The sequence below is a fragment of the Rhinopithecus bieti genome, unplaced genomic scaffold (genome assembly GCF_001698545.2).
Source record: "Rhinopithecus bieti isolate Rb0 unplaced genomic scaffold, ASM169854v2 scaffold_25940, whole genome shotgun sequence".
NCBI lineage: Eukaryota > Metazoa > Chordata > Mammalia > Primates > Cercopithecidae > Rhinopithecus > Rhinopithecus bieti.
In genome coordinates this window covers 2435766-2457035 of record NW_016811810.1, presented here as the reverse complement: position 1 = coordinate 2457035, position 21270 = coordinate 2435766, and the positions used below count along the sequence as shown (strand labels likewise).

At 54.6% G+C, this 21270-nt stretch overlaps 1 pseudogene; it reads left to right on the top strand.

Moving 5' to 3' along the window:
* Positions 1 to 8279: 8279 nt before the first annotated feature.
* On the top strand, positions 8280 to 19708 carry LOC108544150 (dnaJ homolog subfamily C member 8-like; annotated as a pseudogene).
* Positions 19709 to 21270: the final 1562 nt, after the last annotated feature.

Sequence of the window (21270 nt, the reverse complement as noted above, 5' to 3'; positions counted from 1 at the left end):
TGGGTGACTGGGGTGGCTGGGGTGGCTGGGAGGGTGTGGGTGGCTGGGAGAGTGTGGGTGGCTGGGGTGGCTGGGGGGGTGTGGGTGCCAGGCTGCACCGGGCCCTGGAGAGCATGCAGTGCCTTCCTGGGTGAGGGGCAGTCGTTCGAGACCAGGAGTGAGAGAATGGCAACTCTCAGTGTATGCTTTGTAAAGACCACTCTGGCCATGGCGGCAGAGAGGAAAAAAGAGTTTGGTTCAGGGGGGATATGGTCAGGGCAGCCGGGAGGCCAGGGAGGAGGCTGCTGTGCTCCCGGTAGGGGAGAGGGCGGTGGGTGGTGCTGGCGGTGGCAACAGAGAGGCCTTTGCAGGTGGCCTTGACAGAGGAGCAAAGAGATGAAATAACACTCCTGTTTCAGGCGAGTAGGATCCAGGTTCCGCATGAGGAGCAAAGGGCTTCCCCAGGGAAGGGCCTGCTGGCTGAGAGAGGCGGATCTCTGCCCCAGCCAGCGGGTACTTGCAGGAGGGGCTGCCTGCCTCCCAACACGAGGAGAGGCAGAGGGTAGAGAAGGAGGGGCTTATCCAGGAGACCCCTGCTCCCAGCACAGACAGCTCACCCCTCAGTGTGGCCTGCACCTGCCCCGCTGTCCCGGGGTAGAAGGGAGGTGTGCAGCTCTGAGAAGCCACAACAGCCCCAGCTCGACAGCCAGGGCCCCGGAGCCGCGCAGTTTCACATTGAGGAGATGCGTCCCACTCAGGGTCTTTGTGTGAGCAAAACGTTCTTTTCTGATTCCATTCTTTTCATACAAAGAAAAGTCTCATAAAAGGGCCCAAAGCCACAGTGATTCGTCTCCAACTCATTTCAGAGTTTCAATTATCTAAATTATTGCTTTGCCCTGGCAGAAAAGGAAGAGGCTCTATTTTAAAGTCACTGGGAGATAAGTGCCGGGTTGCCTCCCCTGTCAACAATGCATAAGAATTTTGATCAGGCGCTCATCACGTTTCAATAGCAGCAACAATGGCAGCCACCGGGGTCCCGGGGATTTTATTTTAGCCTGAAAATCACAAAGGAGGAGCCAGGAGATTTCACACGGCAGCCTGGGCTTTTGAATGTCGCCTCTGCAAGGCCAGCCAAAATCGTGCTTGGCTCCCCGCGAGCTGGGAGAGTCCGAGTGGGAGGGCCACTTGGCTGGGAGCGGAAGGAGCAGCCTCTGGCACCGGCTTCGTGCATCCTTTGCGCATCCATCCACGATGCTCCATTAGCTCCTTCGGCAGATGGCCGGGTCCCCGCAGGGAAGGAAGAGCCGGTGCTACGCTGTCTCTGTCGGCAGGGGCGCTAGTTCCCAGCTGAGGGGCAAGGGCCCTGCAGGAGAAAGACAGGGGATGCCAGGAGGCTCAGGGAGACATGTAGGCCTGACAGTTATCACAGGCGGCTTCCGGGAGAAGGCAGCACAGTCTGAGCCTGGGGAAACAAATCTCACCTTGATGGTTGCAGATGAGAGTGGGAAAGGGGAGGGAGGGTGTCCCCGGGTGTGGAGAAGCAAAAGCAAAGAGCTGGAGACCGAGAAGAGCAGGGAGCCTGGGTGGGCAGTGAGTGCAGCGCAGAAGAAGGAAGTGAGAAGAGATGGGACAGAAAGTGGGCATGCCCACAGAAGGAGGCGGGGATTCGGAGGACGGCAGGTGACAAGGAAGGCTCATGAGCAAAGGCGCGGAGGGCTGGTGCTGGGCTGGACCTAGGTCCTGGGGAGGCCAGGCTACCGAATGTCCCAGAGGAGGTCACGTCCAGGGTTGAGGTCAGCCCTGTGAGTATCTGCCAGCCGGCTGAGGAGCAGTGGGGAGTGAGGTGCTGCCTGGGCCCTGTTCTCTGCGGGTCAGGGGTCTTAGAGACAAGAGGGACCCTTCCCGCTGATTCAATCAGACCAGGGTTTCACTGGCAGGGCGCTGGGAGGCTCACGGAAGGGCCAGGAAGGCTTGAGGTCCAGGCTCGGCGGCAGGTTAGACGGAGAAGCCACCCAGCCAGATGTGCAGGCCCAGCGAGGGCACCACGGCTGCCCTCAGAGGCTGCAGCTCGTACCCTGGCAGTTGCCAGCTCAGAACCCCAGCTGTGGGCACTGCCACCGAGACTGGAGCAGCCCGCTCTCCTGGGTCACAGCTTCTCTGGACCTCCATGTCCTGGGATATTGGCCTGGCTGGTTGAGTCAGGGACAGGTGCCCACATCCTAGCTATAGGGCTGGGAAAGTGATTCTGTGTGTCTGACTTCTATACTGGAAAGGAACACAGAGAGGGGTCCAGGTGCTGACAGCCAGAAGACCGCACAGGTGTCAGCTATGCAGGGTCACAAAGGGGAGCACCGGCTGGCGATAGGGGAAGCTGCTGTGAGCCTGCACTGCGGTCTCTGCAGGGAAGGCCAGGTGCGGGGCAGGCAGGGTGCACAGACCTGGTTTGGCTCGTTGGAATAATTTTGGTAGGTGAATCATTTCAGTAGGCTCTGGGCAATGTGGGTGGTCAGGTGCTGGTGACTCAGCCTCTTGTAGACGCAGCCAGTAGACACACAACTGGCCTTAGGTGATTTAGGGCAGGGGACTAGTGTCCTGGGCTGCGGGGGCCTGATGATGGCAGGTGAGTGGTCTTTGGGCGCTGGGTGGGCCGGCTGCATTGGAACAGCACTCTGCATGGCAGCTTCTATCCCTAGGGAGTGGCCAGCCTCTCCTGGTCAGCCCTGGGAGGGGCAGCCACTCCTGGTCAGCAAGGCGTCTCCGTCAAAGCATGGTAAAATATGCAAAATGGAAAGCACAGTGAATACAGTGCTTTCCTCTCCAGCCTCTGCTGTTCTTGGGCTGGGCGGGAGATTCCTGTGGGGAAGGAGGCAGCTCTGCCAGGGCTTAAGCCTCAGCTCCCTGTTGGCGGTCTTGTCCTCCTGCCCTCGTGCCTGGTCCTGCCCGTGCTGACAACTTGCTCATGCAATTGCTCCAGGTGCCCGGCCTGGCTGCAGGCCTGTGGACCCAGCTTCCAAGCCTGGAGTCTCTATCCTTACCTCCTGACCTCCTGGCAGGCTTAGGTCTTATGGACCTGGGAGCACACACCAGGTCCCCAGCCCTGTGGGAACACCCACCATTGACAGAGCCTGGGGTCTGCTCTTCAGACCCTTACAGCCTGGAAACCCCTTTGTCCCTGGCCCTGGAGTGAGGCTCAGGATTGAGGATGGCTGAATCGTGGCCTCACTCTTGGGTTCTGGGCCTCTGGGAGAGACACATTCATCCATAGAACCCTAAGTCAAGGCGGGAGGTGCTGTCATTGAGAAAGGCCTCGCAAGCACCGAGTGGCCTCATTTCCAGTGTGCTGGGAAGTGCGAGGGGTTCCCCCTGAGTCAGGTAGGTGGGGTTGGGAGCAGAGGGAGAGAGAAGCAGATGCTCAGGAGCTGGGCTGAGGTGTGCTCAGGAGGGGACTTTGGGGGAGTCAGATTTTGGGGGACAGCATGGTGGAGAAGAGTGTAATCCTGAAGACTTGGCCTCTTGGGCACTGGGACCTGCAATGTCAATCTCCTCCCTGCCCACCCAACCTATCCACATGTGACCTCCACACCGGGCACTTTCCAGGGACTGCCACATCCCTAACAAAGCCCTGAACTCAGAGACCCAGAATGCTGACCCCCTCGCCTCCCTATGCCTCAGCCTCTTAGGTGTGTCCAACTGGATGAGACCCCTGGCAGGCTGGCTGTGGGTGCCAGAGGTCACAGGGCTAAGCCCTGACACGTGGTCCAGCCTGAGTCTGTTCCTTCTGAGAAGCTCTGACCTGCCAAGACCTCGGTCTGACCTGGCCTCTCCGCTGCCTCAGCCTCTCAACTGACAGAACAGAAGGAAGACGTGTTGGGAAATAGCCCAGGGTGCTGGTGCTCCTGCCTCCTGTAGACACAGCCAGTAGATACACAACATAAAGCAAGACACACACACACACACACACACACACACACACACACACACACTGTTCCTGCCTTGCACCCAGCCAACCTAGGCATTAGGGATGGGGAGAGTCCCATGACTCAGGTCTGAGGCCCTCCGAGGCTTGCAGCCCCTTCCTTGGTACTTAATGCAAAATCCTCTGCAGACACTTCTGCATTCTGCATTCTCCATGTCATGGCTCACTTCATGAGGCACTGCTTGGGCCTGGTCTGCGTCCACCCCCGGATCGCACCGCATCAACTGTACGATGATTAGGGAGCATGTGGCATTCTCTTGGTGCCTGCATCAGAGCTGCCCAGCCCCTGGGAGGGCACTGTCCAGGAAGACCTGTCTCCTTGCAGTAGACTGTGAGCAGCCGGCCCTCACTTGTTTCTTTCCGTGTGAAGATGAACAGCGTGCATGGAGCCACTCCATCACCAAACCTCCTTCCCCGCTCCTCGGAGGATGGAGTCTTTCCTCAGTGCCTCACTTAACAGCCTGCCTGACAAGCAGTGATTGGCCCAATGGGCTAGGAGATTAACTCATTTTTAGGAGGATTCAGGGTTTCTATTTATCATGCTCCCCCAACTGTGCTTCCTGGAGTGATTGATGGGGTGAGGAGGATGAGGGGCTGGTCAGAGGCAGCCGAACCACAGGGAGCTCTCCATTTTCTTCTAGACTTTCCCCACCCCAGCCCAACCCTAGCTGCTCACCATGGATACAGGTCAAGAGAGGGAAGGATTCGGTTGAGGGTGGGCTGGCTTTGGGGCCAGCGTCCAGGGGAGGGAGGCAGGGCAAGATGAGGCTTGCACTGGAGGCAGCCAGGGCTGGGCAGTGTGGCCTCAGAAGCCCTCGAGGAGGTGGTCTTGATGTTGGAGCCCTGGCTCTAGGCATGGGGGTAGCATGCTTGTCTTGCATTTTGAGAAGATCACAGTGAACACAGCATGAAGGGAGGTGACAGTGGACATACTGTGATGCAGGAAGCCAAGTAGGAGATGAGTCCAGATGACGGGAAAGCTGGGATTGTCGAGGGGACTTAGGAGTGGCTTCCCTGAACCAGGACAGAGCTGCTGATTCATGAAATAGTGGCCCCAGTGCATCACTGGGCTGCAGTGTGCAGCTGTCTACCTCTCTACTCATGTTAGATGCAATTCACAGAGCTGGAAACAAGAAAGGTTTTCTGGCCTGCTCACCCCTATGTTGAAAATGATACTTAGCATAGTGAAAACATGGAGTTTTGGTATTAAACATGGTTGAATCTCACTTTTTCTTTTTTGAAAGATCTTGGACATGTTAGGTGAGACCCTGGACTCGCCTAAGCTTTTATACCCACTTCTGGCCCAGACAGCTCCTAAAACACACCCCTGCCTCATAAGGCTACAGATGCTTCCTGCCTGTCTCAGCAGGTTAAGTAACAGCCTCACTCCACAGTCTGGACGTTAGCACAAGTTGGGGGACTAGACCTTCCACACTCCTGACCTGCAGATGAACATTACTGATGAGGAGGTCAACCCAAGATGCTAGGCCTTTCACAAGAAATCAACAGACAGTGGCTTTGAACTATGGATGATCAATATGGACTGTGGATGGCCAATATGGACTGTGGATGGCCAATATGGGCTGTGGATTGTTAACGTGGTCTGTGGATGATCAAAATGGTCTATGGAGGATCTATGTGGACTATGGAGGGTCAGTGTGGACCATGGAGGGTCAGTGTGGTCTATGGATGGTCAGTGTGGACTATGGATGGTCGGTGTGGACTATGGAGGGTCGGTGTGGACTATGGATGGTCGGTGTGGTCTATGGATACACAGTGTGGTCTATGGATGGTCGGTGTGGACCATGGAGGGTCAGTGTGGTCTATGGATGGTCAGTGTGGTCTATGGATGGTCAGTGTGGACTATGGAGGGTCAGTGTGGTCTGTGGATAGACAGTGTGGTCTATGGATGGTCAGTGTGGTCTATGGATGGTCGGTGTGGACTATGGAGGGTCAGTGTGGACTATGGAGGGTCGGTGTGGACTATGGATGGTCGGTGTGGACTATGGATGGTCGGTGTGGACTATGGAGGGTCAGTGTGGACTATGGACAATCAATGCAGACTATGGTTGGCCAACGTGAAGGGAGAATTCAGTCCCTGCCAGAGTAGAGAGTTGAGTCTTGTGACCCTCAGGATGGATTCAGCACCAGAGTGTGAGAACGTAGTAAGATAGACTTGGTCACAATATATAGGAGAGCTGCCTAGCACAAGATCCATCTTCAGTCATAGGGCTAGCTCAAAGGTACTGAGGTCCCTGTTACTGGAGGTGTTCAAGCAGAAGCTATATAAACAGAAGGTTGCTGAAGACATTCTTGTACAGTAAAAACAAAAAACAAAAACCAAAACAAAACAAAAAAACGTTGAATGAAAATCTAATCCAACCTCCAACATCTCTTCCAGTTCCAAGTTTAAAAAATGTTTCTTGATCTTTGCAGGATCCTCTCCACTTGCCTATCCCTCTGGTGCCCCTAGTTTCTGTCTTTAGTCTTTCTCCCTTCCCCTCCCTCCCCTCCTCCACTCCTCTCTTCTCTTCACCTCTCTATCTGCTCATTTTGGCACCATCTTATCCACAGACTCAGTTAACCTGTTTGTTGAAGATTCTTACCTGCCCTTTTAGCCTCTCCTTTAAGTTGTGTCTGTCCCAGCCCGTAGCCAACTGCCTTTGGAGCATCTTCTCTTGGGCATTACAATGGTGATAAAGGTCAGTGTGTCCAAACTGAGTTATGGATCCTTCTAAGTCTTCTCCTCTCCCAGAGGCATAGTCTCTGTGAAAGACCCCTCTATAGATCCAGTGTCATGGCTGGCTCTGTGCTGTGTCTCACACACCCTCTTGGCCTCCCAAGTTCTCTTTCTGGATGTCTACTCTGACTCCCCCAAACTCACCAGCGCCACTTCCTGTCACCCTCGTTCCTCTGAACACATCACACCTCTGCCTCAGGAGGTCCTGGCTTCCCATAGCCCAAGGAGGAAGCCCAACATCTTCACTTTCAAATATGGTCTTTTGCCTTTACTGACTTTTCTCCTCTCTGTTGGCAGAGCCAACATCCTCTCTGCCCCATGAGGCCCTCACCCCAGGTTTCCTGGACAGCATGGGGTCCCAGGGGTACTGCGGTCCCTCGCTTCTATGGCTTCTTTGCAAGTTCTGTTACCTCTGCTTCTGGCGCCGCCACTCCAGGAATCCCTCCTCCCTCCAGCCTGATAAGTGGCTGCTCCTGCTTCCAAGTTCAGCTGAAGCGCATCTTCTCCCCAGGCCTTTCCTGCACATGCTCCCTCCAGCCCCATGCTGTGCTCTCTGCTTCTTCTGAACTTCCCTCTGCCCCCTTCTGCCCATAGTGTGATGATGGCTCAGCACTCTGACCTGGACTCTGGGGGAGAGTAGGGGCCTGACCACCTCCAGCCAGCACCATGTTCCAACTCAGCTTACCCAAAACCCCTTCCTCGGAGGAAGTACCTGTCTGCTTTCCCAGACCTGTGGCAGGTGTGCTGCCCCACAAGACCTCATAAGAAGGGTGGCCATGGCTTTCTGCCTGAAGCCAGTGTCCTATAGTGGCACCATAATCCTGCCATCACGTCTAGCAAGTGGTGGGCCTCAGGATCATGGAAGAAACATCTGTTCCTCTTAAGAGGCCACTGAGAGAAGCAACGCTCCTGTATCTCTGTTTTGTGCCTGTAGCCAGGTCTCAGGGCATTCACTGCACCCAAGCCCAGTGTCCCAAGGGGGTCATATTTCTGTCTATGGCCCACCCTACCAGGCAACAAAGCAGAGCCATGAGCGTCTCCAGATTACACCAAGCCACCGGATGAATGGGCTCCATGTCCACGCAAGCCAAGTGTGGGCAGAGCTGCCGACCACAAGAGAAAGGAACAGCTGGATCAGCACAGGACCAAGTGGCCTCTATCATTGCCATTGAGAGGTGTGGACTAGGAGGGCACACATTGCAGTGTGTGGAAGCCAGGTCAGGTGCCCTTGAAGCCTTCTCCGAGGGCTCTGTGGGCCCTACTCCCAGGCAGGGTCTCAGGGGCTGTGAGGTGCCGTGGGACTGACATCCTGGGTGGAGGCTGGCTCTGTGTGGCTCCTGCTGCTGCACTCACAGCACAGCTGAAATCATAACCACCGCCTTGGGGGGTAAGTTGTGTGCCACTTAGCTCCCATCCCAGGCACACAGGTGGTGGAGAGCCAAGACCTGCATCCTTCCCTCAGTCCCTGGAGCAAGAGCAGGCACTGGCTGGGAATGTTCCAGTGGCTCTCCTAGCATAGGAAAGTCAGGGCCATGGGATTCTGCTTCATCACACGAGGTGCATGTTGGGTGCGGTGCACATGCCATGGCATCTGAGCTCACCCCAAGCTGTGCCTCCAGGAGGAGCCTGGTGCCAGGTAAAGAATGTGGCCAGGGGCGTGGCAGGACACAGCACCCTCAGGTGGGCAGCATCGCCCACTCATGCAGCATCTGCAGACTGAAGAAGTGTTTTGACTCAGCCTTGAGCTGTGACCTTGGGTGAGTCACAAGGCTCTCCACGTTTCCTGTCCTCATCAGCAAGGAGAGGCTAGTGACGCCATCCTCCCATGTGCTACAGATGCCCTGCCGTGGGGTCCTTGCCACAGCCCTGGAGGAAGGGGAAGGAGCCTTGATGCCCACCTGCCTTGGCAGACATGCAGATGGCTGAGAGGGCTGAGGGCCCAGGGCTAAGGGCAGTGTTAGGGAGCAGTTACTGGGGTGCTCCTGGGGTCTCTGCCTGGGCCTCCTTGCGTCCTCAGCCTCTCTGTGCGTAGCTCCCTCTTGGGTCAAATAAGAAGGGCATCCCGCCCCAAAGGCCTCCTCAGAAGGGTGCTGTGAGATGAAAGGGGAAACATGATCCCACAAGGGCTTCGAGGGAGTCACCAGGGTGCTGGGCCACTGCCTTCAGCTCTGCAAGTCTAGGCAAGGGCATCGTGATGACCAAGCAGGGCTGCAGCCGGAGACGGCTCAGCCCAGGGGGAATGGGTGTCTGCTATGGAATACACTCAGAAGTGGCTGGCAGGGAAAAATTGGGGCTGCCCAGAGCACTGTGAACCTAAATGCAGGTCTCCTTGCCCCAGGCCTGGCCTTTCCTCGCTTCTGCTGAGGGCAGGGCCTGCTGCCAGAGTGGCCCCCACTCCAGGGCACACAAGGGCTGAGCCCTGAGGGAGCAGCTGGTGCACAGAATGCATGGCTGCTGCATGGGGCAGAGGGTGGAGGGGTGCGCTTATGTCAACCAGGGACAGCCTAGCCAGACAGTGCTGGCTCTCGGCTGCATAGGAAGCACAGGCTTTGCAGCCAGATAGGCTGGAAGGAGCTGAAATCCTGTGTCTGTGGCTTCCGAGCTGTGTGACCCTGGGTGTGTCTTCCGCCTTTATGATTGCAGGGAGCATGCCTTTCCCCACTGGGTTGTGTGCAGCTGTGAGGGGCAGAGCAGAGATCAACCAAACACACAGGCTGTGTTCATTGACTCTGAGATGCTGCAGATGCACTAATATTTTAGGTATTCCTAAAAAGAAACAAACCCGATGGTTACATGGTAAGGCAGCATTGATTGTGAGCTGTATCCTGGTTTCTGAGCTGTTCAGATGTGAACAGATACGTTCATCACCGGCGGGGAGGACACTCCAGAATATTTATTCCCAAAGCAGTATTCACATTTCTGAAAGGCCTTGATGGGAACATGGAGCAAATATGCCAGAAACGGGACTTCAGGGTGAGGTTCCCAGGAGACGGACTTGCTCAGTGTGAAGAAGCAGCCTCTGGGAGTCACAGTGTTTCACGGTGAAATGGCTGCTTCGCAAGGAAGTGAGCTCCCCAAACCCTGGGAATGTTCAATCCAGACGCAGTGGGGTCCAGAGAACTCAAGAACTGGCCAGAGACTGCCCTGAATGCCCGCTCATGTCCTTTTCCATCCGGGACTCACTTCTGTAGACATGAACCTGAGCTTACGAAGGTGGGTAGATCAGATGGCCTCTCACAGTGCCTTCCAGCTCTAAGTGCCCAGGGCCTCAGGCTGCCTGTCAGCATTCCTGTCTTGCTGTTGGCTGGTATTTTGACTTAGGAAATGGGTGGTTAATGAAAAAGAGACACAGCAGCTTCCTGAGAAGGGACTGAGGTTACTGCCTGCCCAAGGAAGACAGCTGCTAATTACCAGCTCCAGCTGGCAGCCCAGGGGGGACCATGCTGAAGGCAGAGAGATGGAGGGAGGAGAGGACCCAGAGAAGGTAGGTGCTTCCAGAAGCAGCCTGCCCTGGAGCCTTCTGGACTCCAGCCCTGGCCCTGGGGAGGCCCCGAGTGACGGGTGGGGAACCAAGGCCACCCTCCCTGCTGTGCCGTTCTTGAGCAGGCCTGGGTGAGGCTATCAGTAGAGCTGTTGGGTCCATCTGATCACCAGCTCCATGCTGTCCATGACCTTCAGCTGACCTTGACTGTCACCTTTGACCAGCACACGTGTCGTCCCCACACAGGGGCTTCTGTCCACTTGGCCAATCACCCTTCTCTGACTCCCGTCTGCATCGGGAGCTTATTCCTGTTGAGCTCTTGTCACCATTCCTGCAGACAGGCAGCAGATGGCTGCCATGATTCCATTTCCAGTCCCTGCTGGGGGCCAGTGCCTTGCAAGGCAGGCCATGAAGGCTGTCCCACTTACGCTTGGGATAGCACAGTGAGGGGGCTACGACAATTCTCACTGTGCAAACGAGGAAGCTGGGCTTGGGAGTTAAACAGCAGGCCCATGTCATCGGCAGAAGTTCCCAGAGACTTGGGTGGCCGGGTCTGCAGCTCTAGGGGTTAAACAGCAGGCCCGTGTCCATTGGCAGAAGTCCCTAGAGCCTGGGGTGGCTGGGTCTGCGGCTCCCTGGCTGGGTGCTGTGCCATGCTGCCTTCCTCTGGGGTCCCGGTGCCTCTGGGAGCCCCACCCCTCTTGACACCCCTGTCCTGGCCACACTACGCTTCATATTCCTCCTCTCAGCCAAGAGCACCTAGAGCCTGGGCCCAGGTCCTCAGTGAGCCTGGCCTCTCCCCAAGGCAGGCTCCGAGTGTGGGGGACTCCGCTGCCCTCCCTGGCCCAGAGCCACAGGCCTCCTACTGCCCCGGAAGGTGGCACCACCTGAGGGACATTCTGCCCTCCCTGCCCCGGGGTCTCCCATCAGGGTTTGCTCTGCCTAATACCCAGACCTGCAGCCCTGCTCCCTCAGACGCCACCTTCCGCTTGCTCTACTGGCGTCTGTCCAGCACCTGCGCCAGGTGCTCACCTCCTCACTCCACCTGCCTGGAGAGCACCCAGCATGGACCCCCCCGACTCATTCTTCCCCATCCAGCTTGATTCTATGGGATCCCACTGTGCAGACACCCCAAACACCTCAGGAGCGAGTGCATCCTGCCAACCTTGGTGAGGTCAGATTTCAGTGGCCAGGAAGCTTCCTCTCAACCTCAAATCACTCCCTCACCTCAAAGGTCCCAAAACCTTCACCTGATAGGAGGCAAGGGGGAGCCCAACCCCCAGCCACCCTCGATCTTCCCGTATCGGCCTCTCAGGGCTGTTGGGGCAGAGAGCTGTCCCTCGGCTCTGGAGGCCGGAAGTGCAGTGGGGCATCGGCAAGGCTGCCTCCTTCTGCAGGCTCCGGGGAGGATCTGTCCCGGTCCTCCCCCCAGCTCCAGCTAGCCTTGGCTTTCCTGGGTTGTGGAGGTGTCACTCAACCTCAGCCTCTGCTGTCACACGGCATCTCCCTGGGTCTCTGTTTTCTCTTCTTATAAGGACACAAGGTGGATTTAGGACCCACCTTGGTCTGGTATGGATTCATCTTACCTAATTACATATGTAAAAACCCCATTTCCAAATAAGATTTCATTCTAAAGTTGGTGGTGGACATGAATCTTTGGGGACACTGTTCTATCCAGGACACCCTCATATGGCTCTGCCCTCCTGGGTTCTCTCCAGCTCCTTCTCCCACGGTCACTGTGTCCTCTCATGCTCACACTCAAGGACCCAGTTCCTTACTGTGCCTCACATCAGCTCCCACAGCCCAGCTTAGGGGTGCCTTGGCTCCATCCTTGAGGGTGTGATGCCTTGGGGCCACCAGGACTCAGGGCCCCAGAATTATGTCCAAGAAATACCCAGAAAAGAGAACTAGCGACCCTGGTGTCACCCCTGGGAGCTGGCTTCAGGGGTGTGAGGAGGGGGCTTCCTGCCTTCGGGCTGTCTGACAATGGACAACCGCAGACGGACGTTAAAGAAGGGGCTCAGGGACCTGAGAATCTGCAGGAAGTGCACTCAGCTACCCGGGAGACTCCATTACCTCTTCAAACCGGGAAGGTCCCTGGAATTCCCATCCCCACCTCCCCACCCCACCCCGCCTGAAAGGTGTGATTGTGCTTACTGTCATCTGCGTTAGCAATAGTAGCCTGGCATTGGATGCTCCTTTATTCTTCTCCAAGCCCCTCTTCTCACCAGTGGCCTCCCGTGGTCCTCCTAGGCCTGGGAGGGTGGCAGCGTGGGAGTCACTGCTCTCCCTTTTAGAAGACACTGCCAGAGGGCACCTTCCTCCAGCTGCCATCCGCTGTGGGCTGTTCTCTCCCAGGAGGCACCAGCTCCCAGCAGACAGTGCCGTCCTTCCTATCAGCATCCCCGGCTCCTGGGCTGGTGGTGCTGAAGGGAGGAGTCTTGTCACCTGGCCTCACTGCAAGCTAGTGACAGAGCTGAGTCTCTTGTCTCTTAGTCCAGAATCTTCTAAGCCTTGCTATTGGCTTTCCTTGTTCCTTATTTTGGAGAAGGGACTTACAGCCAAAAGCTACTCTGATCTGTTGAGAGGAAATGGAAGCACCATGGTTCGGGCAGGATGGGGCCTGCCTCGCCCAAAACCCCCGACACAAACCCCTTCTCAGGCATGGTTGGGCAGCCTCAGAGGCAAGGAGCCCTATGGGGCACTGGAATAGAGCCTTCTGGGTGAGAGAAACCTTCCCCTAACATCCCAGAGAGGGACTGCCCCATGCACAGGGGGCCTGCATCTGCTCCTGGTGACCCTGTCTTCCTCCTCCCCAAAGAGGCAACCCCTCTGGAAGCCCCTTTCTGAGTCGCCCCTTGAGTCTCTGTGTGCCTGCAACCCCATAATACTCACCTGGATGGGTTCTCGGAGACCCCACCCTTCACCTGCCTAGCTCCCCCCACTCTGCAGATTCTAATGCTATACGGTGCTTTGAGGCACTCTGGAGGTTCTCATGCCCAGCCCCAGCCGGCACCTGCTTGCAGTGGGTCTAATGAGGAGTGGCTCCTGGCCACTGGTCCCAGGGGAGTCTTTGAAAGGACCAGCCTCCCCTGTAAGCAAGGCAGCTGTCTCCCAGTACCCCCAGCGTGTGGGAGAGGCTCTAAGCCCCCCAAGGGTTCTCCCTGGAGAGGAAGGAGAGGCTCCAGTGAATGGGTGGGATTATACAAGCCCTTTGGGGCAGCCCCAGGCCAAATCGCAGCTTGAGCACTCGGTGGACTGGCAATCCTCTAGTTATCTGGGTGTCCCAAGCCTCCGTTTCCACCTGGCAATGGGAGCACCAATTGTTCTCCGCTCTTTATTTCATGTTCTCTTTTGAAAACCTCCTGTCTCAGGCACTGGGACACTGGACCTAGGAGCCTAGGACTTGTGGTAGGATCTGCTGGCATGAGTGTGGATGGCAGCTCGCACTGTCCCTGGGATGGGCCAGGGCACGGTAGGAAATTGTGCCTATAGTTCTCAGCAGCAGCGTTGCAGAGAAGGCGGGTGTGCGCGGGAGCAGCCCTTCTGGATTCTCGAACCGTGAAGATGATGACAGCAACGGTAACAGCATCATCCACAACAACGATGGGGACAGCAGCCCTCGACGCTGGGTCCTGCAGCAGGCAGCGCCTCCACCGCTCTCGTGTCCAACAATGATGGGGACAGCAGCTCTCGACGCTGGGCCCTGCAGCAGGCGGCGCCTCCACCACTCTCATGTCACCCTTGGCAGCTCTGGGATAGAGACACCAACATGAAGCCTTTTCACAGGGAAGTAAACGCATGCCTGGGGACGTGCGGGAGCGCTCAGGTGTCTGCCCCAAATCCCAACCTCCTGTGTCTGCAATAGAGGCACCAGGGACTCACCAGGTGGGACAGGGGCAGCCCACCCGCCGTGGTGGGAGCTCTGAGACCCGGCTTCCTCTCCTGTGGATGGTCGCCCCTGGCTGCCCACCCCTGGGAAACAGAGGGCTTCCTTAAACACCCACCATGTTTCTGTGGGGTGGAGGCCTCATGGGCCTTCGCTCCCCAAGCTTTAGAAGACCACCCATGAGCATGAAAACAGGACCCCCAGCCCAGATGACGCCACCTGCAGGCACACACGAACACACAAACACACGTGTGGGCTTGCACATGTATGCATGCTATGCTACGCTTGGTCACGGGACCACATGAGCTTCTTTTTTACCTTGAGCAAAGCTGAAGGCCAAGGAGAGGAAATGAGGTGGCACAGGAAGCGTTTTTCCCGGTAATCACCGCACCTTGTGTAATGTAATAAGCCGTGGACGGGCCCGGATGGAACATTTAGGCAGAGTTATTGAATGTTTCCTCGTAGTTCACTCAGTCGTAGGTATTAATTGATTTATGGGATGGAAGAGTGAGCATGTGTGTCTTTGTTAATATGGTTTTCCTTCGTGTGAAAGCAGAGAGGCTGGGCTGCCGGCTGGGCCTGGGCCTCACCTGTTTTCAGACTGGCCAGGCCCACAGAGCAGAGCCAGACGGGTGCTGGCAGGCATCACCCTCTGAGATTAAAAGCCGAGAAGCCACCCAGAGGGTGTGGGGAGGTGGTGCGCACATGTGAGCACAGGCACCTGTGAGCGTAGACACCTGTGAGCTCAGGCATGTGTGAGAGCAGGCAGCTGTGAGCTCAGGCACCCATGAGCATAGGCACCTGTGAGCTCAGGCACGTGTAAGAGCAGGCGCCATGAGCACAGGCACCTGTGAGCTCAGGCATCCGTGAGCATGGCACCTGTGAGCTTAAGCACCTGTGAGCGTAGACACCTGTGAGCTCAGGCACGTGTGAGAACAGGCATCTGTGAGCGCAGGCACCTGAGTACAGGCGTGTGTGAGGTAAGTACAATCTCTTGCTCACTCTCCCTAAGTGAGTGATGCCTTCTGTCACGGGGATGATGCAACAAGAAGGCCCCCACCAGATGCAGCCCCCTGACCTTGGACATCCCAGCCTCCAGAACTGTAAGAAATCAACCTCTATTCTTTATGAAGTACTCAGTCTGTGGTATTCTGTGATAGCAGCACAAAATGAACTAAGACAGATCCATGATGTAACAAATGAGGAATGGAATGTCACATCCCAGCACAAAACCTGACAATCCCATTGGATTCCATCAATAAGCCCCTCCTGAGTCAAGCAGGGGCCTGACGCAGCACGAGCCGGGGTGACGGGCCCTGCCTGCTGGAGACTTGTGGCTCTCCCACTGCCCAGGACACCCTGGCTGGTGGCAGGGGCATGTGGGAGAAAAGCCTTCTTTCCTCCTCTTTCCCATCCAGAGCAACACTGGTCAGAGGCCTGGCTAGCTCTCAGTCTACCAGGAAACCAGGTCCTTTCTCCCAGAATTCCCTGCAGCGATGAGAGCTGCCGCCCCTGTCCCAGGGAAGGGGAGTCAAGGCAGCGCGGTGTGAACAGGTTCTTCTGTGGTTGTGGTTCTGAAACACACACTTGTGGGCACCGAGCCTCACCTGGCCACATTCTGGCCACAACTATCGCCTTCTTTTCTCTGGACCTCAGTTTCCCCTCCTAGAGGCCACCTCCAGAGAACTAAATAAACCACTGTGCGTGAAATTCTATTTCAGTGCCCCTGGCACAGCGGCACCCAAAAGTCCCTGCTCCCTGCTCTACCTTCCTCCCAACCCAAGGGAGCCCCATCTTCCAAATGGCCACACTCAGAAGAACGTGTCCACAGGAGGATACCCCTTATTTCAGCTTGCACCAGGCTGCCTTCCTGCACACCTGAGCGTGCTGGCCCAGGGCCTGTGCTGCAGCGTCAATCCTTTCCCACTCCTCTGTCTCCACGTTTGCTGGTTATGTTACTCTCTCTTCTGGTTGGCAGATTAAATGAAGGGAGATTTGCATAGCAATAAAAAGGTAATTAAAATCACAAACACATGAAAAGGCCATTATGAGATTCCTTGGAAGAGATGCCTCCACTGGTCAGGAAAGATACAGTAGGAGGGTGGGGGTGGAAAACCAATTAACCAAGCCTGTTAGCCGCCCATGATCAGCACTGGGACTGCAAATATAAATATTAATTGCTGCAGGGCCAAATTGTTAACAGACAACCAAACTCACAAATATCTCGCGCACAACTAATGGTGCCGAAGTGCATCACCGTGGTGGGGCTTTGAAGAGCTCGGGGTGGACACTGAGGGGGAAGCGGGTGCGGCCACCACGGGTATCCTGCTTCACATACGCTCATTGCAGACGCAACTACGCTCCCTGATAAGCATCGATTGCATTTCGAGGTCTGAATGATGATGTGTCAGGTTATCAGTTTATTCATTATTTACAACCACTTAGAAAGGATATGTGCGTGTCCATATACATACGTATATATGGACATACATGCTGATAAAACTAATACACCCGTCAAGTTACTGTGCAGTCGATAATTACATTAGAGCTCTCTTGACCAGCAGGAATCCTGGGGTGATCTCCTTTCTGAAGACAGTGGCTTCTTGTGTAATAACGTCAACAAATGACACCCCATTGGCCATAAACAGGCACTCGGGGCTCAGAAACAAAGTCCCCTGCTGTGGTTTCTCACAGCCTGGGCGCTCCCAGGCATTCTACCGAGGGGTATAATGGCCCCTGCCCCGTGCTGTGATTCCACTCTGGAAAGCAATGGTGAAATCCCAGAGGCCACCTCTGTTCCAGAGAGAGGCTCTTTCCACCCCAGGGGAAGACCTGCCCAGCCAAATGGAGCACTGTCTGGGGAGGTCAGAATTCAGGCCAGCTCCCTCTTTCCTGTCTCAGCCTTGCCAGTTGTGCCCGTGGACTCAGATCTGCCCAGATGCCACTCCCAGACAGGAGGAGCCACCGCGGGGTCTGTGTCTCAGGGTCCAGGAAGCATAAAATCCATGGCACGTTCATGCAGCCAGGGCTGGGCTCCATGAAGCCCAGGGAGTGCTCAGTCCCCGGAGAGACCTAAGTTAGACCCCCTCCCAGTCCTGCGCTGCTTGGATCATTCATTTATTCACTCATTCACTTCTTCCTTTCACAACTTGGTCATTGAGTGACCATTTCCCGAGGGTCCGCCCTGCAGACTGTGGGCAAGTGCTGAGGGGTGTGAGGTGAGTTAGGAGAGTCCCCAGCATCCCAGGCTTCGCTACCAAATGTGAGGATGCCTGTTTCCTCATCCGTTCTTCCTCTGTCCCTCTGCTGTGCTCTCTCCTTCCTTTCCTTCTTTCTCTCAACAAGTGTTATGGACCAAGCACTGCTTTTAGAGCTAAGCATGGAATAGTCAACAAGACAGAGTCTGCTCTCTCTGAGCCTGTGTTCAGCAGGAAGAGCAGACAATAAACAGAGAACATGTCAAGTGGTGACAAGTGCCGTAAGACAAAGAGAATGATTGTAGAAGTGCTGTTCTCTGTCTGATAACTACGAGCCAAAAGGCCGGGAGGAGGTGTGAGGGCCACAGGGAGGAGGCCCCCGTGGGCTGTGGCTGGGAGGGGTGGGTCGCAGGGGCGGGGGGCAGCATGCTGAAGAGACTGCAGGGGTGGTGTTTAATATCACGCAGGCCTTTCTAGGCCGTCATGAAGACTTGGGCTGTGTTCTAGGTGGGGAGGGGCCCTTGGAAGGCGTGAGCGTGACACAACTGTGCTTTCATGAGACCATCCTGGATGCTGCGTTGAAAATGGTCTGGAGAGGGGGGAAAGTCAGAGAGACAGAGAGCAAAGGGAAGACATACAGACAAGGAGGGCGAGAGACGGAGACAGAGAAAGGAAGCGAGCGAACACAGGAGAGAGCACAGTAATGCCAGTGAAATGCGGGTGCGTTTGGAGAGAAACGTGTTAGTATGGAGGTAATGGGAAGTGTCTGGACACTTAAATATGTTTTGAAAATAGAGGCTATGGGTTTTTCCTTTGAATTGGATATAATTGGTGTGATATGAAGAGAGGAGTTAAGAATATCTCCAAGGTTTTTAACGTGAGAACATGTGGAAAAGAATTGTCCTTTGCAAGATGGGGAAGAGCAGGCTAATTCGGGGAGGGGAGGAATGTTTGGTTTTGGCCACATTGCACCTGGGGGGGCCTTAGACATCTAAGTGCTGTTTTGGTTAGACATTGGATATATAAATCTGGAGTTTAGAAAAGAATTCAGGCTGAGACAATTATTTTACTTGGGAAGAGAATTGAGAGAAAAGGCCTGGCCTGACACCACATCCCAGGAGAACTCCAGGTTCTGGAAGTCGGAACGCTGAGGAACCGCAGCAAAGGACACAGAGAAGGAGGACCTGGGGGATGGAGGAGAACCGGGAGCTGGGGTGTCTGGGAGGAATGCTTCAGAGACACGGCAAGGGGCCTCTGGCCAAATACGGATAACAGGTTGAGTTAAATAAGAGTTGAGAAATGGCTGCTGACAAGTGCTGCTGAGGTCAGATGTGGGAACACTCTGACCGGAGCAATGGAGGCGTTGACAGAAGGAGAAGGAAGCCACATGGACAGATGATGTGCTGGAGGGGTCTTCTGTAAAGGGGAGGAGAGAGAAGGACAGTTTTTTTGAGGAATTCAGGGTCAGTTTATGTGTGAACACACACCCACACCCACACCCACGCACCCACATACACAGAAGGTATTTATACGTATTTCATATACACACACTTATGCATATATATATATGCAAGAAGACATATACATTTCGTGTGTATGCAAGATATTTACAGCAGAATTTTATAAAACCATAAGGTGGGGAAATTTGATGATGCAGGGGACAGAGGCAAGATATTGGCTGGAAATGGCAGCTTCAGGAGAGAGCAGGACCCCACGGCACCACAGAGGAAGCATTTATGACCTTCGACAGTGAGGTGAAACAAATAGAGAAGGGAGACTTGGTTCTAACATCCAAAAATCGGATTGGAAGATCAACAGTCGTGGTTCCTCTTACTTCAATCTGAACCCGTCTGAGATTCTTCAGATAGATCCTGAAGTTACAGATGAGAAAATAAAAAAGAGGCTTCGGCAGTTATCCATATTGGTGCATCCTGACAAAAATTGAGATGACGTTGACAGCACAAAAGGCTTTTGAAGCTGCGGACAAAGCTTGCAAGTTGCTACTGGACCAGGAGCAAAAGAAGACGGTCCTGGATGTAATTCAGGCAGGAAAGGAATTCTTGGAAAACAGTGTGAAAGAGTGAAAAAAAAAAAAAAAAAACAATTAAACAAGGAAGGAAAACCTACGAGTTTAGCAGAGGGTGATCCTGAGCTGTTCAAACAAGCTGTATATATACAGACAATGAAACTCTTTGCCAAACAGGAAATTGAAAGGAAAGAGAGAGAAGCCAAAGAGATGCATGAAAGGAAACGACAAAGGGAAGAAGATATTGAAGCTCAAGAAAAAGCCAAATGAGAAAGAGAGCGGCAGAAAAACTTTGAAGAAAGTCGAGATGGTCGTGTGGACAGCTGGCGAAACTTCCAAGCCAATACAAAGGGGAAGAAGGAGAAGAAAAATCCGACCTTCCTGAGACCACCAAAAGTAAAAATGAAGCCGCGTGAATGACCACCCAGGGTCACAGCACAGAACCTTCCCCCTGCTCTCTCCCCTCCTGCTTCCAAGACTCATTCTTTCCTCCCACTTCCACCCCAACATAGAGTAGTATTTGCTTTTTAGTCCATTTTGTTTTCAATACAATTTAATATCGAACAGAGTAATTCTTTTGTGCATTGAAATGAGGGGCTTGGTTTAAACAAAAGACCTTCCCCTTTCCCTACCCCTAGAACCTCCGGAATTGGAGGGTGTTGCCTCCTCTTCCCCCAGCCTGTAACTTAATGTTCTTTTCTTCACTGAATTATGATGGTTAGAGACTTCGTGGATAACTTGTGGAAATCATCCAATTAAACATATTGCTTAAAATGGCATTTGTGACTTCAGAGACAAGCCTGGAAGGGGCACCTCAGGAAGCTGCTTTGCTTCAGTTGCTCACTTCTGGGTGTGCTCCCTTCAAAGCCCCAGATGAGACAGGGAACCCTGCTGCCCTGATGCCCTGTGGTGTTCGGCATGTGCTCTCCCATCTACTGACCTATCAGCCTGGCATGAGGCACATGCCGCCCAAACCTTTCACTTTCCGAAGAGCTAGCCATCCTCCACCCCGTACCATGCTGTCCTAGCCTGCCAGCATTTGTTAGTGGTGATATTCTTTATGTATAACAAACTTTTATACCCCCGCAAGAAAATATATTGTCCAGTGGCCCCAAGAAACAGGTAAATACCCTGCGCTGATGGCTTCATTCAGGCCCAGGAGCTACAGACTCCCTCCGTGCCCAGGGTGCTGTCTGCGGTGCTGAAAGTGACTTTGCTTCCAGCCGAGATGACACTCGTGAACCCGGAGGAGGTGCTCGAACATGCGATTTATGGTTTGGCATTTGACTACAGCAGCCTAGATATTTAATTGGTATTTTGTCATCCATTAAATCATAAACATCACATTCTGTATTGGATCCCATCTGTACTGAAGAGGATGGAATCTGGAGGAAAGGGGGATGGGAGAGAGAGGAGGCTGGGTCTCTACACAGAGCCCAAAGCATGCCAGGCATGTTGCTAGTCGGTTCTCCTCGGTTATCTCAGATACCTACACGGAAACCTGACAGGTAGGTCCCAGGATGGTCATTGTTCCGGTGTGGCTCAGGTGGGTCCTGGGATGGTCGTTGTTCCGGTGTGGCTCAGGGAAGTTCAGAGTCTGGTTGTGCACTGCACGTGACAATATTTGAACCCAGCTCCGCCTACATGCCCTTATCACCTTGCATGACCTCAGATGCCACCTACAGGACATGTTTCTCCCATACCTTCCTCCACCCCCACTGCCGTGCTTCTCCCGAGGTCAGCAAGGAACAACAAGACGGGGTCACTCTGCCTGGCTGGAGGAACCCTGGGAAGGCTCAGGGTTTGTGTGGATTGTGAGCCTCAGGGAAGTAGGTTTATTCAGGGTCTCACAGTCACCACAAAATAATCAGTTTTCATGGAGTGCAAGAGTGCTCAGCATAATTGGCCAATGGACTCACAACCGCCTTCTGGGCCCCCACCTCCTGTGCACCGCGGCATCAGCCTGCCCTCATCCCCCTTTG